Below are 26,777 nucleotides of genomic sequence, written 5' to 3'. Positions count from 1 at the left end.
AAAAATTTCATGATAAACTTACACAAGTTGAAAGTGTTTTATTTCCTGTTATTTATCTTAATAATATTGCGATATAAGTCTGGCCGTGTGAAACACTCAGAAAGCCCCTCTATAAATAGTGTGCTTTTTAAGAAAAATACTAATCCACTCTTGACCTAGTTCGCCAATTCCTATTCAGACAGGAACAGCCAAATCATATGGATGAATTTTTTAAAATCAGAAAGCACAGTACTTTCCATTATGAAAGCACCCCACTTTGCTAATTGCCAAACATCAGTGAACTTGTCATTTAGTAGAATATCTATTATGTAGATTCATGACTGGCAAACTGCATACCACACACAATGAAACACAAACAAGGTAATTTAAATTATGGGTTATTTCTGTAAAAACAAACAAAATGTGTGCTTATTCAAAGTTTCTAAAATGTTTTGGAGAGGTGGTTGGTTTGGTACCCTTAAAGCACCCACGCATGCCTCCTGTTAAAAAGTATGGTCTGTTCTCCTCAATACCTCTTCTGTGATGTAAATTACCTCCTGGGTAAACAGGGAGTAAAGGGATGATGTCAACATAGGGTTGAAGGCTTGGTGCACAAGGGGCACTGGCTGATGCCTGTTTGCTCCAAGTTCTTCTCTATACCTGACCGACCTAGGAGTTTGTCTTGGAAATAATTTTGGTATGATCCTTTCCACTCTTCATGCATTTCTTTATCTATTCATTTATTTTTGCAGCTTCCACCCTTCCTTACAGTCTCTTCCAATGAGTTTTCTTTACTTCTCATCAAAGATATAAAGTCCTATACTTACTGTAGTATTTCTTTATTAAGAAGTAATACCTTGGGGCACCTGGGTGGCTCAGTTAGTTAAGCATCCAGCTTTTGGTTTTGACTCAGGTCATGACCTCATGGTTTATGATATCAAGCCCTGCACTGGGCTCTGTGCTGACAGCCCAGAGGCTGCTTGGGATCCCCCCTCTCCCCCCCCTCATCTCTCTCTCTCCCCCTGCCCCTCCCCTGCTCACATGCACTCGTTCTCTGTCTCTCTCAAAATAAATAGATAAACTTTAAACAAGGAAGTAATATATTTGTGTTGCATTTATTTTCTTTTAGAATTCTTATTATTTTTATCATTGTCGTGATTATATACTTGCATGGTTTGGTCTGTCTAACGTTATTTGACCCCAAAGCCCCATTATTTTTACCAAGTAATTCTGTGAGGTTTTTCAGGAACACATATATTGCATTAGAGGGATATCGATGAACAAAAGTATGCGTACAGATCACATGAAGACTCTCATGAGACACGTGCCTCTCCTTCAACTCAAGAATGCTAGTACCTTTCATAAAGAATCAGTTTGCCTTTATCTTAGTGCCATAAACGATGTCATTTCCCTTTATTAGAAGCCTTATAAGATGCCTTAAAGATGCCTTTGTTCCCCTTATGTTAGATTCCCATAGAGAAATTTGAGCTTTGTCCTGTCAAACAAGTATATAGGGTTTGATAATATACTTTTTTGTGTTAAACTCATTCCTGGTTCCATTTCTTTGGATGATGGTGAATGTTAGTACTTTCTCCTTTTTGTATTCCTTTTACAATCCTGTTGCTTTATATGTTGCTTCTAAACTGCCATTAATACTGCCTAAAGGTGGGAGGTTTTATAGATACACACATATATTTATATATACACATACACATACATATAAATAGCACATACATATGCAGATAGATATACTCTGTATTTAGAATTACTCGGTTATTTAAATAGAATTTGAATGTAAGTAGCAGGTGGAAGGAGCCCAAAATAAGTCAATTGGAATTAAAGAGAAAAGACCAATTGATTACCTGCCTTCTTTATAACTTTTCCACTGTTATTTTGGAGCTGTGCAAAGAATGTCTCTATTACCCACCAGGATACCATTTGTCACATTGGAATAGAACCAAAATTTCCTACAAGGCATTGTGGATTCATTAACAAGTTAGCACATTCTCTCAAAGCCCCTAACTTACCCCCAGTGTGCGTTAACAGACTGAGGGAACCTGAGTCAGCAAGTCGTAAACTTTGTATAAACACAAACAAGACAGAAGAATCGGAGGCACAGCACATTCTGCTTGTAAAATGTAAGATATCACCAAGGTATATGATAGAAGAGCTTGAGGAAATCATACCTTCTCAGTCACGCAAAATCCAAAATGCAAAACAACGGCTGGGTTACTCTGCTTAGCACAGGAGGAGAGTGTAAGTGTCATATGTTTCATTCCTTCGTTGACCAAATATTGGTTGCACACTTAGTAATGTAAACATTACTCCGCCGTTGGCTCCCCTAGACCCTCTTCCCCAAGAAATGCACTGGTGCTGTTAGGATTACCTGCTAATAAGCTCACAACGGTACCCTTCTCTGGGAATTGCCCTCCGCTCATGGGAGCCACTCTCATGTCAATGACTGATCACCCTGGGAAAGTAGGGTGGGAACCCAGTCCGCTGGCTTCTAAGTGGGGCAACCGTGTGATGGAATTCATGCTGCAGAGCTCCCGATGGGATTAAACTGAGGTTGGGTGGCCAGCAGTTCTGGCTTCCCCCGGACTCACTTCTTTCCCGGACACCACCTCAGTGAGGGATTTGCACAAGAAAACGCATCCCAGGCTCTGCATCTGGAAAACCCACCCTAAGACACCTGTTTACCATGGGCCAGAGTCAGGTTGAGGTGCTCAACAGACAGGCGAGGTTACTGCCATCGTGGAACTGACCTTCTACCGATGACATAACTTCAGAAACACATTCCATAAACACACAAGGTCTACCTGGGAACAGGTAAGCAATGTTGGATAGAGTGGTCAGGACAAGGCCTCCCTCAGGAGCAACACCTGAGCTTTGGCTAAAATGTTGAGGAGTATCCAGCTGTGTGAAGACACAGAGAAAGGGTGGTTCAGGCAGAGGTGACAGCCGATGCAAATATCCTGGGGTAGAATATGCTTTGTCTGCTTTAGTGGGGATTCCCTCCTCTCCATTCCTGAGGTTCCTTCCTATAAAAGCAGCTCATTTGGTGTCATTTCCAACATCTCTCCATTCTCAATTCTCTTTGCCCCAGAGTGCAGGGGCATCTGAGTGGTAAATTTAGGCAGAACAACAACCGTTCATGTTCAACTCTTCTATACCCTTTCTCTCAGGAGCGAGCTGCCTGCCCTACAGGAGCAGCTTTCTGATTGGCTTCTCCAGAAGTGGCTCTGCCCTGCTTCAGGTGGGAGAAGGGAAAATCCTGCCCTCATGACGTGTTCCCTGTGATTGGCTGGGTTTAGTCTACCCAGCTTTGGAATTCCAAATCAATAAGGCTTCTTGACTAACAGATTTCAAGCCAAGTCCTTCCACATGGGCTCTACAGGAATCAAGGTGCTATTTGACCTCCATCGACCATGCATGCCTCACTTCATCAGCTTCCTCTCAATTTGTTCAGAACTAAGACAGGCAAGGCCTCTTCCCCCTCTCAGAGGCCATATGAACTTGTAATCTACCTCACTAAAGCCAGATAGTTACTTGAAAAAGAGAAATGGTCAAATACGGCAATTCTTTCCATTAAAAATAAGGTAAATAAAGGAGTGGATGTTGAGAATAGCAACCGTGATTTTGCTTCCATTAAAGCCAGAACAGTCAAATTATAATAAATTCTGTTGTTAGTATAAGTGATATGTCTAAAATTATATTAAAGTTATGAGTTTTAATACACCTACTTTTCAATTATTCAATACATTTTCAACGGCTTTAAGGTTTTGGAAAAAATTAAGTATTAAAAATACATTAAAATTTGTACATGGATCCACGTTTTCCTGTTGCCTCAATTTTAATTTTTTAAAAAATATTGCATCACAATATTATTTCTCTTGACTACTGACTCTGTAATCCGCCCCCCCCCCACCCCATATGCACACACACTTAAATTCTGTACTTGAGGCAAGTGACATACTGGGGCACAGAAATTAAGGTAAGGGCAGGGGTAGGGGTGAAGGGTGGGGGTGGGTGTCAGGGACAAAAATTAAACATGGTGCTTTATTTGCTTCAGGCTAATCCCGGACCCACACATTAATATGTTCTAGAAACAGGGGGAGAAGTATAAATTGGGTTTAGTGAGCCATGATAGGGAAAGATGAAAGAGTCAGAGAGGTGGGCTAGAATGATACCACTTAGGGCCTTTAGATAGGAATTGAAAGAGAGGTTTCATCCTGAGTTTGGAAACTAACAGCTGGCCCATGCCCCGCCCCCCCACCCCGCACCACAGACAATAGCACCAAATATGGCCGACTTCAAAGTAATCTCTGCTCTTACTATACAAAAATTAATGTTTCAGTTCCCCCCAGAAAGTTTTCTAATTTATTTCCACCTGAAACCTCTATAGTTATCCACAAAATCTACCAGCAATCTCACCTTTCCCATGATGCTTGATGTTTTAAAGAGCTGTCTTATATCTGTAAAGTTCACATAATTGTGAGCACTTCTAACAATACAGAAAAGTACACAAGGATGTTAAAAATCAAAAGAATATACCAGGCACCACAAAAGCTCAACACTGGTGAGAAAAGAAAGAGCAGAGCAACTCTTGGGTTATTTTCATAAATAATAATAGTCATTTTCTTTCCAAATTGCAAGAACAATGAGGTTTGTCTGCCCGCAAACCTGCCTCATGTGCTGTCACGTTCATTTCCTTGCCTTTTCAGGCTGTAAAAGAAAAGTATTTTCTCATAAGTAATTAGTCAAGGAATATAGCCATAGAGCAACTCTTATTTCCTCTGTATTATTAAGGAATAAGATAGAAGCTTAGTTCCTACCATCTTAGTATTTTGGTAAAATTAATGAAAATATTTCTAATATTTTCATTCATGGTCTCATCTTTTTAAACATCCATGGAACAGAATTCAAACTTTTGTCGATGTTTCTGGAGAATCTGAAAACTAAATGTTCATGGGATTAAACAAGTAACATAAATACATATCAGGTGCAAGAGACAAGAGGGAACAGTCAGGACTGTGGTAAAAATGGAGAGTGTTCATTTCCATTTCAAAGGGTGCTGCTCAAAATTCTTGGACAGAAAAGCTAAGGGTTTTCACAATGGAACCCAGGCTTCCTATTTGTTGATGTGGACAACTAAGTCATTTTTTAAGGCTATGTAAGCCAAACAAAACATACCTTTCAGAGTCCTTACAAAGCTGGTGAGCGTTATCATTCTGAACACGCACCTTTGTGCTGAGGTGAATTACAGGATGGCTTTCAAAGGATGCGAAGGTATGAAGAATTAATTGCCTTTAAGAGCTCCGCTCTTCCTACCTCACTTCTACTTCTTTTTTTTTTAAGCTTATTTACTTATTTTGAGAGAGAGGGAAAGAGAGAGTCCCAAGCAGGCTCCACACTCAGCATGGAGCCTGATACAGGGCTCGATCTCATGAACCGTGAGATCATGACCTGATCAACAGTCAGATACTCAACCAACTGAGCCACCCAGGTGCCCCCTCACTTCTACTTCTCATCTGCTTCTCAATATCTGTTGTAAATGGAAAAGCAAGTAAGGGAGCTTGTTAAACAATCACCTTTTGTTTACCAAAATCCTAACTGAATATACGTTGGATTGCAGGCAAAGGTTGGCTTGGGAGTTCTCATGTGAAGGAAAAACTTCATAGCTGCGATTTACTTCCCCATTCAGAGAAGTGTTTTCATCTACTTGTGGATATTCATCTCTACGCAGGATTTTCTGTTAGGATCACCCTCGTTACCCAGTCAAGGCCACCTTCTCTTCTGTCCCCAGCAACCCGAGAGATCTTCTTCAAATATGCACGTCATAGTTCTTTGTTGTAAGCGAGATACTAGCTTAAATAGGAACAACTGATTAGAGCGATGTTGTGGAGTTCACCAGATTGACACAAAGGCTGGGGAGCCAGAATGGAGAAATGAAGAGGAACCAAGGGAAGACAAGCCGTGGGACCCTTTGCCAAGGCCATGCCCAGAAGCAGCCATTAGATCAAGACCACACTGTTAGAAGTCATCCCCTACTGTCCCAAGGCCCAAAGTACTGGGGAGGAGCATATGACTGGCCAAGCCAGGATCCTGTGGCATACACTTCTAGCTGACAATGGGTGGAGAGAGGAAGGACTCTGCTCTGGAAATTGGCAGGGGGTCAGCACTGATCACAGAATGCACACAAAGGAGAACCACTATCCATGCCCCCAACTCCCAATACGGGAAGGTAGATGAGATGCTGTGCAGCCAAAACATGACAGGTATCTATGAAATCACTTTGCTTCATAAACTCTTTTCATGAATTTCTGGGTCTTTAGGAATACAATCCAAACTCCTAACCGAAGCACTTCAAGAAGTGGTCTCTTCCTACCTCTGCAACCTCCGCCCTTACCCTTGGTAGATATTTCCCAACCACAGTGGCTTCTTTTCTTTAGGTTCTTAAAAGCGCACCACATCTCTCCTATCTTGCGGCCTTTACACACGTCTTTCCCTCTGCCTGTAATTATCTTACCATTGCTGCCCACCATTCCCACGTCTGGCTCCACATTATTTAGAGCTCAGCTTTAATATCACTATTTTATAGAGGCCTCTCCAGACCATGCTGTCATAATATTCTCACCTGTGGCCACAGGGCTCTCTAGCAGATTCATATATTCACTTCATATTTCTTATAACAGTCTAGAAACATCTTGGTGTGTGTTCACGTGGTGCCTGTTTACTCGGTGCGTGTTGATTTGTAAGCTGCCCCTATTCCACAGCAGTCCACAATCTGGGGGAAATGACAGTGGGCCTTTCCAGTTTGTTTTCTCTCTAGCACTGCACTAGGCACAGAAAAGATGCTCAATAGCTATTGAACACATGAAAGAATGCAGTCTCGGGGCACCTGAGTGGCTCAGTCGGTTAAGCGTCCATCTTCAGCTCAAGTCACAATCTTGCGTCTCGTGAGTTCAAGCCCCATGTCGGGCTCTGTGCTGACAGCTCCGAGGCTGGAGCCCGCTTCGGATTCTGTGTCTCCCGCTCTCTCTGCCCCTCCCCCACTCGTGCCCTGTCTCTCTCTCTCTCTCTCTCTCTCTCTCTCTCTCTCTCTCTCGCTCTGTCAAAAATAGATAAACATTAAAAACAAAAATAAAAATAAAAATAAATTAAAAAAGAATGCAGTCTTTCAGAAGACTCACCGAGGGAAAAGGATGGCATCCGTGCAGACCAAGGGTTTCAAACAGTGTTTGGCACAGTGGCACCGTGGGCTATTTTGAAAGAGGAAGAAAACAGGCAAAGTTTCTTGGACCCTACTCCCACTTCGAACAGAGCACCTCCTCTTCCATGTCTTTTACAATTTAGGCTTCCAGGAAAGATTTAACTTAAAGGATTTGCATCTAAATGAGGCTTGACAATGAAGATCTAATTGGAAGAAAGGAAAATCATTAAAACAGGTCAGTACTTTGATAATTCTGATAAATAGTCTAGGTGGTGATGAATAACACTGATAGATCATGATTATTCAAATTGACCTGTATCTCTTATCAATCTTGTCCAAAGAAGTGCTATTCCTGGAAACACTCTGCTTATGTTGACCTAAGTTGGAAAAAACATTTTTAATGTTTATTTATTATTCTGAGAGAGAGAGAGAGAGAGTGAGAAAGAGATGTGAGTGGGGGAGGGACAGAGAGAGAGGGAGACACAGAATCTGAAGCAGGCTCCAGGCTCTGAGCTGTCAACACAGAGCCCAATGCAGGTCTTGAACTCACTGACCACAAGATCATGACCTTAGCGGAAGTTGGATGCTTAACCGACTGAGCCACCCAGGTGCCCCATGTTGACCTAAGTTTAAATCTGTTTATACTGTTTCCACATATATCAATCTTTGACCCTGATATGGTTTATATGACCTCTGGTGAGGTTTTGTGCCTACTAAAACAAAAAAAATTCAAAAATATATTGGCGTCTTCCAACTAGAAGGGAGGCTCCTTGTGAGTAGAAACCAGGTTCATTTTGTTCACCCCACCATCTCCTGTCTTTGGAACAGTGCGTGCCACACTGTGAATGTGGTTCGCAAATATATGATGACCAAGAGTTTGAAAGGGGTGAAGAGTTGACCGGGGTTGAGGGTGACACTGGTGGCCTGGCACAAAGCCTCAGAGACCAAGTAACGTAAGGATGGACACCAAACAAGGAAGGCAGTGATGGATGATACACAGGGGGATTAGTAATCAGATGAATAAATATATTCAGAATAACAGCAGCTAGTTTGTTTGCACTGTTGGAGAAAAAAGTTTCACATACGGACAAGGAGAAAAGTAGTTGAATTACATATATGTAATACATATATATTATATATATAATATGGATATATCTATCTATATGTATGTATACATACATACACATACACACATATATCTAGTCCAGATTTTACTTTCTAAATATCATTTTCTACCCAAATTTCTTGGAGTAAAGGTTGATTCAAGGCTGGGATGGAAGCAGGGCGAAATGAGCCTAGATCATCTTGTGCCAGAAAGTAAGAACGGTGATAGACAGTAACTACACGTCTCATGGTGAGCACTGCATAATACATAGAATTGTCAAATCGCCATGCTGTACATCTGAAACTACCATAACATTTTATGTCAACTTTTCTTCAATAAAAGCAACATAAACTTAAAAAAAAAAAAAAAAGATTAAATAATGTTCTCAGAGAAGAGCAGACACATTAAAAAAAGAAGCCAAAGTCAGCTTGAAAAGGTTCTCACTGGTCAAATCTGGTACAATTTCATCATCAAAATAAACAATGTAGTAACAGATTATACCTAAAATATGAATCCATGAGATCGTGCTGATATGAACACATGGGAAAATAAAAATCTTCTTGCAAGAATGTCAACTAATAAACGTAGAGAGAATGATGGAACTGGACAATCACCATTCAGCAGCTATCAGAGTAATAATTGAGCCAAGAAATATCAATGAATATGGAAATAATTAGTAAAAGTTTGATTAGGAATCGGATATTTACATAGTGCATCTCGCCACAAGACGCACATTTAATTGCTAAGGGAAAAGAGTAACTTTCCATTGGGAAAAGCTCAGAAGTGATCAAAGTAAACATTATGGGAAATGACAATCACGCTTCTCTTGATGGGGTGTAATGACAAATGCACAGCTATCACAGATGTGTCGTTATAGTATGACATTCTCGCCCCTTATGCACAACCTCAATCAAATTCTGAGGAAATATCAGATAAATCCAAATTGGAAGACATTCTAAAAAATGACTCATCTGTAAAGTTCCAAATTATCAAGCCAATGTCATGAAAGACAATGGAAGACTGAGGATATATTCCAAGTTGAAGACTAAGGAGTCATGCCAGCTCAATGCAATACGTAATCCTGGATTGGATTCCTTTGCTATAAATGACATTATTAGAATAACTGAAGAAATCTGAATGGGGTGCATGGATTCGATGGTAGTAATATGTCAATGTTAATGACCTGAATTTGATGGCTATATTGCGGTTATATAGAATAATGCCCTCATTTGTAGGAACACACACTAAAATATTAGCTGGTGATATGGCATCATGTCAGCAACTTACTCTCAAATGATTTAGAGGGAAAAAAAAGTTCTCTGAACAAGGCTTTTCTGTAGGTTTGAAGTTATTTCTAAATAAAAAGTATATTGACATTGCCCTACATTCTGGGAACAGTATAGCCAGTATATTGGTTAGTAAAAATCAAGACAAATTAAAACAACGTAAGATTGTTTCAATACGAGGAACAAGAGGCTTCTTAATTGACCAGCTGTATCTCCTTTTGCCTTAACAATCAGACTCTCATTTAGCAAATATATAAGGACAATGCCTTATGTACCACTTGATGCACAAAGATGAACAAAATGAGCCAGGTCCCTGCTTGCAAGGAGTCTGCCTCTTTTTTTTTTTTTTTTTTTTTTTTTTTTTTTTAAAGTTGAACATTGAACACATTTCTTTTTTTTTTTAATGTTTTATTTATTTATTTTTTTAATATATGAAATTTATTGTCAAATTGGTTTCCATACAACACCCAGTGCTCATCCCAAAAGGTGCCCTCCTCAATACCCATCAGCCACCCTCCCCTCCCTCCCACCCCCAACAACCCTCAGTTTGTTCTCAGTTTTTAAGAGTCTCTTATGCTTTGGCTCTCTCCCACTCTAACCTCTTTTTTTTTTTTTCCTTCCCCTCCCCCATGGGTTTCTGTTAAGTTTCTCAGGATCCACATAAGAGTGAAACCATATGGTATCTGTCTTTCTCTGTATGGCTTATTTCACTTAGCATCACACTCTCCAGTTCCATCCACGTTGCTACAAAAGGCCATATTTCATTCTTTCTCATTGCCACGTAGTATTCCATTGTGTATATAAACCACAATTTCTTTATCCATTCATCAGTTGATGGACATTTAGGAATTTATCCAAGGGATACAGGAGTACTGATGCATAGGGGCACTAGTACCCCAATGTTTACAGCAGCACTCTCAACAATAGCCAAATTATGGAAAGAGCCTAAATGTTTTATTTATTTTTGATGGAGAGTGCGAGTGGGGTAGGGGCAGAGAGGAGGACAGAGGATCCAAAGCGGCTCGATTCTGTGCTGGTGAAAGAAACCCTGATGCGGGGCTCGAACTCACAAGGCGTGAGATCATGACCTGAGCTGATGTCAGATACTTAACCGACTGAGTCATGCAGGTGCCCTGATAAAAAAAAGTTGAACACATTTCTATCAAGGAGAGTGGGGAAAGAGACAGACAGACAGGCAGGCAGAGAATGTGTGTATAATCTGTCACCTACTGTATTACCTGCTATAATTAGTGATGAGGTTGTTTTTTTTTTTTAGTAATAAAAGCAATTTTCAAAGTAGTATACTCATATGTTTCCAAATATACATGATAGATGGATGACAGATAGGTAGGTAGGTATGCAGGCAGGAAGAGAGAGAGATAGCTGGGGAAAGAGAGAGGGAGAGAAGGAGGGAGGGAGGGAGGGGAGGTGGGAAAGAGGGAAAGAATACTGCTTTATCATCCCATTGTTGGGTTTCACATCATAATCAAGAGGGGAGAAAGCCTCTGAAACAGATCAACATCTCAGACATCACCTAACATGTGAGGGTAAGGGTACCATGGCAGGTAGCATCTATTTGTATGAGCAGCAAGTCCTGAGGTCCTTCTGATCTGACCTTACAATATCCCTTCGCGTGAGGCACATGACAGGGGTGAACTGTACCGTGCTTAACAAGAGGCACAGAGCAAGTCAGATGGCACACAGCCCAGGCTGACCTCCAGTTGCCCCTGCTGCATGCTGGATGTGCACCCCAGGTGTGACGGAACCGGGACCTTCTGGTGGAATATCACCTGTGTTCTTCTCTCCCAGGCTTTCCAGAGAGAACTCTAAGACACAGATTGCCACCTTTAGGTGCGAGGCGGGCAATGCAGAATCAGTGACATAGACCCGACGCCACAGAGGAATGATCCTGCTTCCCATTCATCTTCAAACACATGATTAGCCTTTCACCGTCTCTTTCCACTTCCTACATCTGTTAGAGACGTGAAGACCACGAAATTTAAAATTTCCTCTTTTGTGTGCAGGAACCAGTAGTGCAGGGACAAAGATAAATAGCACCTAGAGCCTGGACTCAGGAGTTGGGAGTTAGCTGAGGAAGAGGGGGGACGGTGGTGAGCAGGAAAGCACATAATCCATTGAAACGGGTCCCCATCAAGTTTGGCACTTTCCACCAACAGGAAATGATGCAGCATCAGTGTCACCTGATGTTCCAACATTTTCCTTTTCTTTTTTAGCAACGTTAAGACTTAATTCACATAGCATAAAATTCACCTGCTTAAAGTATACCAACCAGTGCTTTTTAGCATACTGAGTGATGCAACTATCGCCATAACCTAAATCAAGAACACTCTCATCATCCCCCAAAAGAAACCCCATTCCCCCGACTGGCAGCCACTAATCTTATTTTCCGTCTCTACTGATTTGCCCATTCTGGACCTTTTACACAAAGGGAATCTGGCGATGTGTGTTTTGCAGTGACTGACTTCTCTCGCTTAGCCTCGTGTTTTAGAAGTTCATCTGTGTCATAGCGTCTAACGGTATTTTAAGAGCAGCCAGAAACACAGATTTTCACGTGAACTCTGCACCGTTAAATGACGGCCACTAACTTGAAACCATAGCACAGTCAAAATGAAAGACCTGTGACACAGAATCTGGTTTCCAGAACGCCATTTTGAAAACTTTGTTGACAGTGTAGACGTTAGACACAAACGTTGAACGACCATTGAGGTCAGAGGCCATGTGCCTCTGTGTCCCTAGTGAGAGAGAACCAAGGGTGGAGTGGTAGGAGGGGTCTGTCCTGGGTGCAGGGAATAAGGACACACATTGTTCATAGAGAATTTTTAAGTGATAATAACTAACTAAAAGTAGTTCTGCTTATCATCTTGCCAAAAATTCTAAACAATATGACTAATAAAAATAATCTCGGGATGCCTAGGTGGCTCAGTCAGTTAAGCGTCCAATTTTGGCTAAGGTCATGATCTCGCAGTTCATGAGTTTGAGCCCCATGTAGGGCTCTGTGCTGACAGCTCAGAACCCGGAGCCTGCTTCCGATACTGTGTCTCCTTCTCTCTCTGCCCCCCACTCTCAAAAATAAACATTAAAAAAAATATAATCTTTCTCCCAAACATATTGTGTGTATCTTAGTTCTCATCAAGTGCTCTGATTATCATTGGCTTTTAACAATAGATAGGTAGCTTCAGATTAGCAAGTTGTCTTTACTTCTCCTTTAAAAAACACTGTTCCAACCCATGGGGGAGGGGAAGGAAAAAAAAAAAAAAAGAGGTTAGAGTGGGAGAGAGCCAAAGCATAAGAGACCCTTCAAAACTGAGAACAAACTGAGGGTTGATGGCAGGTGGGAGGGAGGGGAGGGTGGGTGATGGGTATTGAGGAGGGCACCTGTTGGGATGAGCACTGGGTGTTGTATGGAAACCAATTTGACAATAAACTTCATCTATTGAAAAAAATAAAAATAAAAAAAATAAAAAACACTGTTCTGTACATGGCAGTTTACTTGAAGAACTTCCAGTTGTAAGCTGGCCTTGGACACAGGGGGACTCAGTCACGTGCATCCATTTCAAGAACAGACTCTTAAAGGTTTGGAACGCTTCAAGCACGCCTCGGGGTAACTTGCATCCTCAACCCCTGTGAAACTACCCAGTTTTGCATTTCAACAGTCGATGCAAAACTAACATGGATCACCCAGGGATTATAATAAAGGAAAAAACAAAACATGGGATACTTCAAGTCTTGTGCTTTTATGTGACCATTTGGAGTTTTTACATTGGAAAACTTTTAAACTTGCTTAGTGAACAGAAGCCATAATGTCACTATTTGTGACTGCGGAAGACAAATAGGTTGGTACGGATTCCCCCCCTTTAAAAAATGCACTGATGACCTTTAAAACTATTAGTATATTACTATTTGCCTTTATCACTGTTACTTTATTTTTTATTATATGTATATTTATTTACTTTTTTACTGGCATGTTTATATAGAGAACTCATGACAAAAGAAAATTTTCCCCATTTATATTTCTTTTCTGCCACTATTTTGTTTCATTTCACAGTAGTTCCTGAAAATGCCTTTGTCATACAAAGGGAGTGGTACATGAGATCCACCCCAAGTCCCAAAACTACTAGTTATGTCACTAGCCCCAAAGAGAGAGAGAGAGAGAGCCCAAAGGATTTCAGAAAGTAAAACATGTCACGCCAACGATAAACATATTCCTTCATTCATGTGACAAATAACTTTAAGCACTAAGTGTGCGTTACACGGTTTTCCAAGTATCTACTGATGCGTAACAAAGTGCCCCAGAAGTCAGTGGTTTAGTGTGTTTGTTTTACAATATGGTAGAAAATTCAGCATGCGTGTGTTCTGAGAACTCTCCGGGGAAGGGGCAAAAGAACACTGATATAAAAGAAAGTGGGAACGCTTACTGAGTAGAAGTCACAGAAGTAAGAGCAGAGATAAAGCTGACTATACCAGTGACGGGGTCCGTTCTAGGAGACCAGACAGCCATGCTGCTCTTAGATCTGGGCGCCTGGAGTCCCTGGCCTGGGCCCCAGGGTTTGAGGCACTTTTCCTCTGGCCCTACTTAAGTCCACCACAGATGTCCCCACCCAGGCACTAGGGTCCTCACTTCCATAAATATATCACATAGTACCAGGATCCTGGACTTCTCTGTTCAAAGGGCCTGCATCCACTCCCAAAACCTAAAAGATCCTCTTCCAAGTCAGCTTTTTGAGAGAGGACCACACTTCTGGGGACCCCTCTCTGCTCAGGAAAGGAGAATAAAACTTGAAAAAGAAGTGGTCATGACCGAGTGGGGACGTCCAAGTATGCCTGTTCTCCAAGCCTTGCAAATGTCAGCCGCAGGCCTGCCAGACTCCTCATCTGCAGCCCCTGGATGAAAGGTAGGCTGTGTGACTGCTGAGCCTGTCAGTTGGTGGATGACTGGTATTGGCAGGCGGAAGCTCTCTTATGATGGTTATTTTATCAAGAAAAGAAAAAGCAACATCATCAGTCAAGTTGGAGGCAAAGGGGGGGTGCAGGTTTGAGAAGGAAGGAGAACGGGGAGTGAGTGGGCCAAGGAAAGTTGTAGGCAAATCAGCAACACAGATGGCTGAGTTAAAGTTAGTAATTATTCATTTCAGGTCAAACCAGCTAGTAGACTGTGTTTAGGGCATGAAATAGGTAAAGGCTGGACCCAGTCTGTGATGTGTTTTCTCTGATGAGGATGATGAAAGCCAAGAGGGTTGAGGTCATGTCTGAAGGAGATTATAACGAGGGGTTTTGAGACCTTCGCTGGGCAAGAATGGAAGTGAAGATCAGAAGTACTGAAGAACTGTTCATGGTGGGCGCTCAATGGTTTGTAGGTCCTGCTGGGGTTGAAACGTTGCTGGAATCAGAATACAGACAGGCGAGTGACACTGTAATGCAGATGTGATGATAGGGCAGTGGGGTTCATGATGCTGGGAATAAAGGGGTGTCCTATGTATTGGTAACAACAAAGTCTTGATTGGTCAGGAACGAGGAGGTTGAAGACCACTGCAGAGTCCATAACACTGGGAGTTCACGGGGGGTGGCAGCTTGATTTCCATGAATACTGAAATTACCGAGTATCACAAAATAAGGGCTAAAGTATTTAAGCGAGAAAAGCAGGGTGCATAGCAAGACTATAGGAAGCCCTCATTTGAGTAAAACAAAAAAAAAACAATATCTAGACACAATCTGCAAAAATCCACGAACATCATCTACACACTTGTACGCTTATATGAACATGCACAGTCTTAATTCTAGAAGGAACCACAGGGAATGATACCCATCAGCAACTCTCACTTTCCATCATGAATGGAAACCTCTAGGGGACTAGAGGTTCGAGACTAGGAGTAGTCTTACTTTTCATAATATAACCTTGGGCATTGATGGAATGCTTTACAATGTATCTGCATTATTTCTCAGTTTAGAAAAGAGAGAAAATAGCTAGCTAATAACAAATAAAAACCGGGGCTCCTGGCTGGCTCAGTCAAAAGAGCACGTGACTCTTGATCTCTGGGGTCGTGAGTGGGAGCCTCAAGCTGGGTGTAGAGATTATGAAAAAATATATAAATAAACTTGAAAAATAAAACCAATGTTGATCTTAGTCTTACTCAGCTGGAGTTGCTTTTCCTGCATTCTCAAGAAGTACGCAGTCCTGAAAATGGAGCCAAGTTTTGAGAATAAAACTCTCAGAGTAATCAGGACAATTAAGATGTATTTAAACAACTCCGGGTTGAGGAAAAATGGATTTTTCTTGCCGCTGGCAATGTAAGCAACGAAAGTCCTTTTCTCTAACCGACTTGCTTGAGAAAGCCTGTGTCTTGATCAAAGACCAAATGATTACAATTTAGCCACCCAATATCTTCTTGCTGATTTAATTAACATAATGTTCCCTTAACCAAATGAAACAACATTATTAAGCTGCGTTGGTGAGATGCAGCCCAAACCCTCACAGGAAGGCTGCCAGAGGGCCCGGGCTCGGAAAATAATTTCCCGTTTCGTACCGTCTCTCACACAAGAGCAGTTCAAATGGGTGCTCAAGGAGGTTCACCATTTTCCTAACTGGGGGACTTCCTGCAGAAAAATGAAAGGCTGCACCCCAGCCAGGAACGGGAGAATCGTGCTGAAGCAGGGATGATGGAAATCCCCCCTTGGGCCCCACCCAAAGGTTCCCCCATCTCTGGGAATACCCACTGAATGCCTTAGACCAACCCCTCCAAGAATTTACAGGGCAACTATATCCCTACAGATGAGATCACGTCCGCAAATGCAAACGGTCAAGGCAATGTCTCCCCATCTCACCTCCAGAAAATCTCTCCAAATGGCAGACAGTGGCGCTCCCAGCTGTGTTCGAGCCTTTTCTGCTTGGAAAAGGGAGCCCACGGTAAGTGTGAACAGGAGTTATTCAGAGGAGGGTAGTGGCCCAGTGACATCACGTAATTTTTGTGAATGAACCGGTCAAACGTCACCCGCTTCTCCCTATCCCCTCGGCCACCATAGGGAGCGAAAGGGACTCTTTTGTAAGCTGGAGAGCCCACACCTTGTCTAAAGACACGGGCACTATGTGTCTGTGGCCATGCACTACCGACTTCCCTTCAGGTCATGATCTCGCGGTCTGTGAGTTCGAGCCCCGCGTCGGGCTCTGCGCTGACAGCTCGGAGCCCGGAGCCTGCTTCGTATTCTGCGTCTCCTTCTTTCTCTGCCCTTTCCCCTGCTCATGCTCTGTCTCTCTCTCTCTCTCTCAAAAATAAACTTAAAAAAAAAAATTAAAATGTCAATCAATTAAAGTCTCCACAACCCACCCCACTGCCAGGTCCTGATTGGTTTCTTACTGTGCGTCAAGTTCATCTCAGACTCTTTAGCAGGGCCTTGCAATCCAGCAGAGCCCGGCCCGGAGCCTCCCCGCAACATCTTCTGCAAGGGATGCTCCCACCCCCGCTACACCTCAGCCCTGCCAGCCTCACACCCTGTGCCCGATCCTTTCCCACCTTCAGGTTTGGGCACGTGCTGCTACTTTGGCCTGGACTACTCTTCCAAACAAAATCACAATCTCTGGCTGGAAAATTCATACTATTCCTTCAGTTTCAACCTAACATTTCTCGCTTGGAGAGCCCTTCCCCAAATCCTTCTCCTCATGCAGGGTCTACCATTATTCTCCCTCCCAGAGCGCAGTGCCACACTGAATACCACGACTTGGGGATCGATTCCTTTAGCGTCCACCCCTCTGGCTAGATCATAGGCTCTACCAAGCACATGATATTTCTATCTGGCTCACTCGCAAGTCCAAAGATAGTGCCTGACACCTGGCAGGAGCTTACCAAATAGCTGGATATATGATTAAGAGTTCACGGAGCTCGTTCTATGGGCCAGGTATTGTGTTGACAAGGGAGCAAAAATAAACCGGAATCGTGTCCCATTCACCAGTCCATAAGCAGCTAGGAAGGAGGCATCCTAGCATTATCTGTTTTCGGCTACCTAGTTTTAAAAACTACTGGGAAGCCTGGCATTTCAATTCTCCGAGCCAACCCATGAAGCAGAGAAAATTAATCCAGGCCCCGGAGTGTGATTTCAGAGCTGAACAAAGGAGAATTTTTTTTTTTCTTTTCCACATATGCCTCTAGCCTGGGAGGGCCAGCACCTGGCATGATCCTCTGCCTACTCCCAATGCCAGACCTAATTAATTGATGACAGCACTCTCTGTGCTGGCAATTAACTTCTGACTCCTTTTCAACACAGTCCACGCGGCCCCCCCCCAACCGATCACAGTTGGCATGAAAGATGGACTGTTTTTTCCATCCCCCTTGCTAGCCCTTAGAGCCCACGGACAATAGCGGTGGTGAGAAGTGAGAATTGTGTCAAGTGAAATGGCATCCTCTTCCTGCCTCTGAGACTCAGGCTGGCACATGACCTTGGCGCGCACCGTCTATGCGTGGCTCGATGTAGCCAAGCCACTCAAATCTCCACTCTGCCTCATTCTTAAGTACGTTCAAGCACGGTCTTCAAGTGGTTTTCTTCCTCGTGTCTATTTGTCGACTCTCTTGAGTCTTCCCTGACTATTTTGGGAAAGACTGACAACGTTTTTCTAAGAAAAGTATTTTTAAAAAAGTATTTTCATCGGACGCAGGAAGGCCAGGTCTTAACGGAAGGGCGCATCCCTTAATTTTCAATTCTAGGAGGGCAACCACGATCTCAGTTAGTTTATAACGCCCATCAATTTGTAAGTCTTCATTATTTTGAATTACTTATTCATGAACCTAATTATTCCCTAACACTAATGTGTGTAACTTGACTCGGTATGCATCCTTCATTAAAGGATTTCAAGGCCATTAACTGGAAATCCACAGAAATATTAAATCTAGACTCTGACTTCATGCGTTTCTTTTGTGTTAGTACTTACCTTGTAAAGCAAGTACATCTAATCATAACCCACCTGTGTGTGTCTGTGTGTCTGTGTGTGTGCGTGACTGCTCTTTGTTTAGCAGTAAACTCTAAGCTATAACTTCTGGAGATTTACAGTTCTTCATAATGTATTCAAATAAATAAAGAGCTAAGTTAATATTTAATGGATTATTAAAGAGCTTTTTTCCAGAGATATCAACATCTTTTCCCATTAAGTGTGAAATATTAAAATAAATTAAAATGTTGCCTATGAATAAAAAGTCTTCACAGGCTAGGTCATGGGTCCCAAATCGTGAGGCAATATTATGATGCATCTATAAAATGTAAATTATATCATTACAATAATAACAATAACAATAACGTATTTATTAAGCTTAGTGCGTGCTTATTAGCACCGTGTTAAGCATTTCACGTATATTAAAGCATTTTATCTTTAGAACAATTATGTTATTATCTCCATGCCATCCATGAATAAACTGAGGCACAGAGAAGTTAAGCAATTTGCCCCAAATCTTTCCAGCTAGTGGGATTTGCAGCTAGCAGACCCCCGCCCAAGATCACGATTCTGGGTCAAGAGTTCAAGCTTTTGGGGCACCTGGGTGGCTCAGTCGGTTAAGCAGCCAACTTCAGCTCAGGTCATTATCTCACCACTTGTGAGTTCGAGCCCCGCGTCAGGCTCCGTGCTGACAGCTCAGATCCTGGGGCCTGCTTTGGATTCTGCGTCTCTGTCTCTCTCTGTTCCTCCCCCACTCACACTCTGTCTCTGTCACTCTCAAAAATAAATAAACATTAGAAAATATTAAAGAAAAAAGAGTTCAAGCTTTTAATCCCCATGCTATACCACCTCTAGTATTTAGCACACTGTTTTGTTAAGTAGCAACAGTAGCACACTGTTTTGTTAAGTAAGCATCATCACCCTATTTAGTCCTTCATTATCCTTTGTACCAACAAAGACCCATAGAATTCTTGTGTACAAAACTGGCTGAGGAGTTCCTTACTTCATTTTTCACAATGGAATCCTACACTCTAGGGCTTTGAATATTTCCAAATACTAAAACTGTGCTGTCTGTTGGGTCCTCTAGGTAACTCTTCACCCCCTGGGGATACCGTCTGTAATGTCACAGGCTATGTCCACACATAGCCTGGGTGGAGCTCCCCAGGGTCAAAGGCGCCCCTCATTTTGCCTGTTATGGGTGGCAGGGGGTTCCATCTTTTTTTCTGGGTCAAATCAGCTAACTAGAAGAGAGGATTCCATCCAAAGGAAATTAATGTGAGCTATTAACAAGCAAAATTATTTCAGAGAATCAAAGTTTCCAGCCAGGCAGTTGGCCATGTAGTCCAAAGGGCAGAGAATCTCATCTTGCAATATCTCCTGTCCGAGATATTTTAGTGAATTGCCCTAGCTGGGGTAGGAATCCTTTCTGGGGAGGTAAGAAGTGGATACTAGGGCAATTTAGTATTTTGCAATTGATTGTAACATGAAGTCTTCTGTTCATAAATTTCTAGACTCATTTCTTACCAAGAGTAAAATGAAATCCATTAAAACATAAGAACATGGGGGAAAATGTGGGAGAAGATGAAAAATACAGAAATAATAGGTGCTTAAGAAGGTTAGAGCAGACTGAAAATTAGAAATTAAAATAAATATGAGATAAAACCTGAAATATTTAAGCCAAGAGATATAAAAGGGTAAAAGCAACAGAAGAAAGTAAAATTAATCCTAGAGATAGAAATCCTAACTCTATGATTAGGATTTAGAGATTAAGATGGAATAAATTAATTATTTAGAAGTATATTTTAAGAAGCTCTGAGCTAAGGAGAAAAAAAATGAAACCATGAAAGTCAAGAGATGTAAATTTGAGATATTCTAAGGAAAAAAAATTTAACAGTGAGGTAAACTGAGTCAAGGATGAATAAACCAACTCCTGGCATATATCTAGAACCATGGTTCTTATAATTGAGAGAACATCAGAATCACCTGAGAACACCTATTGCTGGGCCCAACCCAGAGTTTCTAACTTAGTAGATCTGGTTGAGAACTTGAGAATTTGCGGGGTGCGGGGGGGTGTCTCACCTGGTTGAGCATTCGACTTTGGCTCAGGTCATGATCTTGTGGTTCTTGAGTTTGAGCCCTGCATCTGGCTCTGTGCTGACAGCTTGGAGCCTGGAGCCTGCTTCAGATTCTGAGTCTCCCTCTCTCTCTGCCCCTCCCCTGCTCGTGCTCTCTCTCTCTCTCTCTCTCTCAAAAATAAATAAATGTTAAAATAAAAACAAATTAAAAAACAAAGACCTTGAGAATTTGCTAGAAATGCAAGTGATGCAGACCCACTGACCTACAGAATCTCAGAAAGTCACTTGCAAAAGCATATTAGCAACAGCTCTCCCATAAAGCAAAAAGGCATAAACAACTCTACCACGTCTGCTATGACACTGGACAAAAACAATGGCGTGTTACCATCACCCGGAAGAATTTCATACACCAGCGACAGTGAATGAACTGCACCTACACACAATGGCGTAGATGAATCTTAGAAACAGCACGCTGGGTGAAAAGGCGCAAGTCGCAGCTGACTACCTAGGGAACAAAACAACCTTTAAAAGTCAGGAACAAACAGACGTTAGTTAAGCATACACACATACGTGGTAGAAAGTGTTGTTTAAATTAAGACGGTAATAAACTCACAACCCAGAGACGGGAGAATAGTACTGGGAGGGGGCGCAGGCGGATGAACGCACATCTGTTTCATCACAGTGCTTAGTTTGGGTGGTGCCTTCACAGATTTTATTTCATTATTATTCTTTTCAATTTAGAAATGTAGATATATACATAATACATTATAGTATCATTATACATTACATATATATTTTTATATATTATTACATATTGATAGATTATATGTAATTATGTATTATATACAAATATATAATACGAAATTTTATGTGTGTGTATATATATATATACACACTCCTATATATGTATATATATATATATATACACACTCCTATATATGTATATATATACATACACACTCCCTGCAATGAATCAAATACCAAATTTTAAAACATATTCACTGTGATGGTTAATTTTATGTGTCAACTTGACTAGATCACAGTACCCAGATAATTAATTAGTCAAACAACTAGATGTTCTAGATATTTCTGGGAAGGTATTTTTTAGATGACATTGACATTCAGATCTATAGACTTTGAGTAAAGCAGATTACCCTCCATAACATTAATGGTCTTCATCCAATCAGCCCAAGATCTTAAGAAAAAGACAGACGTTCCACAAGGAAAAGCCCTTTCTGCTAACAGACAGCCTTTAGCCTCAAGCTGTGTCAAAACTCGTGCCTGGGTCTGCAGTCTGCCAGCCTATAGCCTCTACAATGGTGTGAGCCAATTCCTTAAACCGGACAGATGGATGGATGGATAGATAGATAGACAGACAGACAGACTGATTTTCTATTGTTTGTCTGATGTGCTATTTCTCCGGAGAAGGTTGACTAATTCATTCACATTTCCCCAAAAGTATTTTATTTGACTTTTCAGGCTAGACTTTGGAAAAGAATAACACCTGGCTCAAAGCCGAGTCAGTAGGAAGGAGGCCACTGCTGAGAAACCAGAAGTCTGACGGGCCAGGAGCGGCACACGCGTTCAGTCCTCATGCAGTTTCTGTGGTTGGATCATTTTCAACCATCCAGATACACAGGGTTAATTGGTCTGAACTCCTACCATTCTGAGTTACAGAAACAGCCCCAACTACCTTAAGCAAGGAGAGTGAATGCATTGATTCCTTTAACTCAAAACTCTCTTCCAAGGAGAGGTCTGGCTTCAGGCATAGACTGATTCAGGGGCTCAAATGATTTGACCAGCTCTCAACCTGGCTCATCTAACGACCTCAAACATATACAATCTTTTAATGCCATCAGCGGAAGAGGTGCTTATCTTCCCTGAGAGCTGTAACATTCTCGAACAGAGTTTCATTGTCTGGGGTGGGTCATGGCTGGTAAATGGAATGTCATGATAAACTAAGGCTTCACTTCTAAAGCTAATTCCTGTGCCCACCTGCACCCATCAAATCACACAGATCAAAGGTGAGAGATGCATTGTTCCTCTGTGGAAAATCAATTGTGATGTTATGGAAGGAGGAAATGGCTGCTGGGCAGATAAAACTCTAACAGTAACAATAACAACAATAACACAATGGATACCCACTCCACAGGGAGAACGATTCCTCCTTGGAGACAGAGCAAGTGACTGTGGCTCATTTCGTGATAACTACAGCAGAGTTGGCTGCAAGACAATTTCTTTTATGGCCCCAAAATATCCAGACCCGTAGGAGTTTAGCATTGGACGAGCTTTTAGACTTCAGACTACAATACCATCATCTTTGATAGAGATTAAGAAATTAGAGACCAAGGATGCTAGAAAATGGTTTAAGGTCAATCAAATAAGTAAGCAGCAAAATTGGGGCACTAATTTTGAGAGGGCCTAACATTTTCTTAATGGGTAAAGAGCAGGAGTGAAAGGAAAGAAGATGGGGCGGTCTGGGGACGTATTTGTTGAACGCATTTGAGAACTGCTGTTTTCAAACCCTGAGTACGAAGTACTCTCCAGAAGCTTGAATTTGTAATTCTTCTGAAACGTATTCACTTTAATGCATTTCAGTTTCCATTCAGTTAAGGCTTATTCACCGCAGAACCATTTCTTTTGTCAGCTAAGGTCATAACAAATCCAGCTTAATAGCATATACGTCTAAATCTCTCCCGCAATAATTCACGTTCATACAGTATTATCTCACATTAAGAAAAAAAAGCTATCAGATTCAATTGTCATCTTCATGCCAAAAGTCAAATGTTCATGTTTTCATATGCTAACTATCAACGATGCTTGTATTTCAAGACTACTTTTATTTTAGCTACTCAGAGGGAGGCTATAACATCTAAAGATCTGATTACTGTCATGATTTTCCTGGAAAATCTTCTGGGTTTATTTTATTTGTCTCTTGTTAGGAGATTTAGCATGAGAAGTATTACTTATCCAATCCAAGACGTGGACTATGGAGCGAGACCGGCAAAAACTGCCATCCCATTAACAACCGGAGTGAAGCTTATAGAAATGTCCACTCGATTCTCCACGACCGGGGTGGTCACAAAATATAGTAGGCCCTGGGTATCCCAAGAGATATATCTGTAGAACCTCCCGAGTCACTTTCATTCCGTAATTTGCCTGGCTTCCTCCATAATTACACCATAATTACAAATGGTTACTCTTCATGATTGTTGACGCACGTGAGAGAATAGGAAGTGAATGTGTCACCATGAAGGGACCACACCAGGAAACTGACGATGCTCGGCCCCAACCTAGTGACTGAGAGCTCTACCTCCGCATCAGTAGAACATTTAATTTTATTTCTTAGCATTTTTTATTATGGAAGATTTCAAAGGGTAGATCATAATAGAAAATAGCATACCCAGCACCAATTTATTGTCTACCCAGATTAACGTCGGAATGGTTTATAATATTCACTTCCCTTTGATTTTATTTTTTAACAGTACATTATAGTTATAGCTCAAGGCCCTTTAGGCTATGGGTGGCAAATATGCAAATTGGGAATGAACAGTTTAGGGGTGAAGGGTCCTTTTCTGGTGCCAGCATCCTGGATTTGAATTCCATCTCTGCAACTAACCCGCTGTGTGGCCTTAGGCAAATTACTGATCCCTTCTGTGCCTGTTTGCTTATCTATTAAAACAAGGATAATGATAATAATTGTACTTACCATCTAGGATGGTTGTGAGGATTAAATAAGTTCATTCATGTAACACACTTTGAATCTGCCTGGCCCGCAATGAGTATGCTTACTATTTTTCCCACGGAGCTCATTACTTAAATTTTCCATAAGTGTTAAAGCAAAACAGAAGTCTGTGCCAACATGCTTCACAAATGTTCACCTTACTTCATGTATCTGACCTGTAAGCACCTTACCTCCAATTGTGAATTAAAACTATGAGGGCGCCTGGGTGGCTCAGTCAGTTGAGCGTCCGACTTCGGCTCAGGTCACGATCTCATAGCTCATGGGTTCGAGCCCCGCGTTGGGCTCTATGCTGACAGCTTGGAGCCTGAAGCTTGTTTCGGATTCTGTGTCTCCCTCTCTCTCTGCCCCTAACCCACTCACATTCCAACTCTGTCTCTCTCAAAAATAAATAAACATTAAAAAAAAATTTAAGACTATGACTTACATAAAATGGATGTTTAACAAAATATATCACACTATATAAAATAAAAATATTTCAAATAATAAATGGTGGGATACTTTGAATAAATCCATGGTAGCAAACTATCAAACTTTAAATTAATAGGGCTACTATTATGGCATAAAACACTCTCATGCCATAACCCTGAGACTCTAGTAAAAGGTATTATAAAGATATTTGTTTTATGTCAAGTTTTAAATTTGACACTTGCTAACAAACAGAGGAAGCACATAAGGGTAGAACAAAAAAGTTTCATACTTTGCTGATTAATTAGAAAAACATGCCTGCAATTATCAACCAGTCCACCGTCATGGTTTATTATATTCGGAGAGACAAATGCATTTAACATGCTGACAAGTTCAATTTCCCTACAGCTTTATTACCCAAATTACTTATAACCTAGGAAAATATCAAGTGTCAACTCTTTTAAAGGGTAGGCATAGCTTTTAAGCAAATTTGTGAAGTCTTAGGAGGAAGGCCTCATGGCCTCTTCTGGCATTCTCTGACTGGTCCTCTAGGGAAACAAATTTTTTCAGGGTGCTTATTCTGTGAAATTCACTCTTCAGTTCATTTTCTATCTTTTCTTTTCAATTACGAATTCGCTTAACTGATCAGGCTGTTGAAGTTGAAATTCACTGGCAAATATTGCATTTAAATGACTTAGTAGGAAAAAAACATACATGATTTAACTGTGGACTTCATGTGTATTTGGGGGTTGTCCAATTCTTCTTAAAGAAAATCTTCATCTAGACTAGAATATACATTTTAAAAAATGCATGCAACCCATCAAATGTGAGACTAAAACCTGAAATGTGTAGCATTTATTCAATGAATGACTCCTCAGTGTGTAATTGTTATATGCCTATGTTAAAATGTTTCTTACAGTAAGAACTACAGTGATCTTAAGAAGGAGGCATTGTTATTCTGATGTTAGTGACTGGCATACTAAGGCACAAATACACTGCCCAAGGTCACAGACATCAAGTGCATGAGAAAGATCCAATTTGAACCTTGGATACCTAAAGCCCAAGTCTGCTGTCTTACCTGACCTGCGGTGTGTTTGTGTGAAGAAAGAACACTTTTGCAAATCAGGTATTCCAACATGAATGACATTTAATAGCAACATCACTATGCTGACAGGATCGTCGACATCTATACTTAAGCAACACACGTCTGTCAAAAATAGTCACCAGGGGCGCCTGGGTGGCTCAGTCCCTTAAGCATCCGACCTTGGCTCAGGTCATGATCTCACGGTCCGTGAGTTCGAGCCCCGCGTCGGGCTCTGTGCTGACAGCTCAGAGCCTGGAGCCGGCTTCCTATTCTGTGTCTCCCTCTCTCCCTGCCCTTTCCCTGCTTGCCCTCTGTCTCTCTCTCTCTCTCTCTCTCTCTCAAAAATAAATAAACATTAAAAAAATAATAATAAATTAAAAAAATAAAAATATATTAAATAAATAAATCAATGATAGTCACCAATCATTCAGAAAAGACCCAAAGCGGAAAGGAGGGAATTTTGTTGTTTATCATTTCCAGTGTGATGAATAATCTTGAACTGTTAATTTCTAGTCCTGTCTGTGAAACGTACACCTATTTCTCTGATGAATTCAAAAAGTCATAAAAAGTCATAAATACTGCAATTTCACCATAATTTATCTAGTTAATGAATTCTCTTCAAACAGTAGAAATCTTCTCTTCAAACAGTAGAAATCATTAAAGCTACCAACCCCCTTTTCTTGGGGATCTAAATTTGTGATTGACTTTTACAGCTCCCAAAACAAAATGACAAACCAAAATAAGCACCCAAAAAAGTGATGGAAGTCTAGTAAGTGGAACACAGGTGAGAGAGACAGAAGAGAGGCAGAGAGAGACAGACAGACAGACAAAAAATTGAGGCAGAAGGGTCAGTAGGAAAGAACAATCTTTAGGCGCATCAAATGTGGAGGGATTAAAAACACCAATAAAATACCTTTCTTATCACTGTACCTTATGTCACTAGTGAAAAAATA

Source organism: Panthera onca, chromosome A3, assembly GCF_046562875.1.
Source record: "Panthera onca isolate mPanOnc1 chromosome A3, mPanOnc1 haplotype 2, whole genome shotgun sequence".
Classification (NCBI taxonomy): domain Eukaryota; kingdom Metazoa; phylum Chordata; class Mammalia; order Carnivora; family Felidae; genus Panthera; species Panthera onca.
Note: the sequence above shows the minus strand (reverse complement) of the source record.